Raw genomic sequence first — 2,170 nt, forward strand, 5'->3', positions numbered from 1 at the left:
CTTCAAAACTCTTCAATATATGAACGCTACCTTTTTGCACGGATCCCAGTATGTGATTAACCAATGATGCACAGCTCCCGGTACGTGATTAACACAGCAACTTGAAGAAGATTGTTGGCTGAAAAGTTCTTCACTTCATCAACAATGAAGATCAAGAAGCACTTGGTTACAAAACCCTAAGGTGCAAAGACACAGTAGCTTCTTTCAAAGAGAATAAGGCTTCAGTCACCTTTTACATATGTTCTCTTTGTATTCTCTTATGTGACGGCCTCTAAAATAAGCCTTATATATGTCTAGGGTTGTGAGAAAAGAAACCCTACACAAATACATAAGCATGAGCCGAAAATCAGATCTGAAAAATTAATTTTTGTAATTCTCAATAGATACTTCGATAGATAGTATCTGTCGAGCCTCATTAATCTCGATAGATAGCTTTCTTTTGAGTAGCTGTCGAACTATCTGTCTAGCTTTAATGAACAACTTCTCTTTATTTGTTTCTTGGTCCAATCTTCATCACTTTAATACTAGACTTGAACAACATATTTCTTGAAGTACTAAACTCATTCTAGATCTACTCAATTACAAGTAAAGTGCGTTTTGTCAAAGGATTAGCCAATTACACAAAATAGTGATATATGTTCCTAACATGAATCACATGTGTCCTAACAATGTCTAAAATACTCCCACTAAATTTTAACATCCAAAAAATTTTCTTCACGTATTTTAAGTTTCAAATGGTAATAATGCTTAGAAAGTTGGAATTGTGATATAAGGTGTTTTATTTATTACCCAAAGAACATTGATTTTCTAGGTTTAATCCTTTGAAACTTCAAATTTATCTAATGGAAAATTCGATGACACATGCCTTTTTTTTTTTTCTTTTTCTTTTTTCCTTTTCTTGCCTAAAATGGGTGTTCATTAAAAACTAAGTAAGCTAAACATTGCACTTAGACTCATGTAGAATGATAAAGAAGAAAGTAATAATGACAAAATTTTCATTATGTATGGTTAAAGGTATTTGGTGACGAGTTTTAATTATAGCACATGACATCATTCATGATAAAAATTTAAATATGTAACAATGTCTTAGCAAAAATCAGTTGTTTATTGTTGAAAGATGATGATATTCATTATCATTCTTAGAAGTTTTTAGTGAGTGGATATTACCTTTAGCAAATAAGTACTAAGAAACTATTATGGTAAAATAGATATTCATATATTAAATAGCTACCATAACTTTGTATGTAATTAACTATCAAAATTCTTATACGAATAAGATTAACTTTGTATGACATATATTTTTTATATATGTATATAATTTCATACTTCTTCAAATATAAATTTTATCTTAATTTTCTCACGTAAGAGGTAGCACTAAACTTGCTCGTGCCACCCTAACTATAGTAAACTAGTAAAAGTCCTATACCTAATCATGTTAGATGGTTGAAAGTTTGGGTTGTACGACCTTAAATTGCCTATAGGAGCTGCTAGTATTTGTATTTCTTTTTGACGGTCAGGACTGCTTTTTATCTTGATTAAGGACTGCTTTTTATCTTGAAGCTCCTTAATCAAGAGTATGTTTTTTTTTTGGTTTCCCAATTAAATTCTCCGTTGGCATGGTTTATCTTTGCAGAGATACTCAGAGAATTCGCAATAGCTTTGCTTTTCTAATAAGAAATGCCATGAATATTTTAAAATATTATTAAAAATATTTCATCGACATATTTGAAAAGTATCAGTCAAATATTGAATGTATATAAATATATATATATATATATATAGTAAAAATTTATGAAAAATCCAAACAAAAGGAAGATTCTGGAATATATTGAGTGATATATTTGAATCACCTGGCTATATATAAAAAATGACAAATTTATCAAAATATTGGAATATATTGAGTGATATGTGTGTGTGTGTATATATATATATATTGAATTTATTTTCTCTATAAAAGAAATGACAAAAGTTAAAATATCAAAATAATGCGAATAATTTTTGGTACATGATATATACTAAATTTTTTGCATTTATATGATTCATGTCTTTTCATATGGAGATGGGTCTCATATTTGTGAGGTCTACCCTCATATAAAATGATATTACACTAATCATAAATAGATCTATCATAGGAAGGAAAGAGACAAAATACTAGTGATAAAAAAAAAAA

The sequence above is a fragment of the Quercus suber genome, unplaced genomic scaffold (genome assembly GCF_002906115.3).
Source record: "Quercus suber isolate HL8 unplaced genomic scaffold, Cork oak 2.0 scaffold_206, whole genome shotgun sequence".
In the NCBI taxonomy this organism is placed as follows: Eukaryota; Viridiplantae; Streptophyta; class Magnoliopsida; order Fagales; family Fagaceae; genus Quercus; species Quercus suber.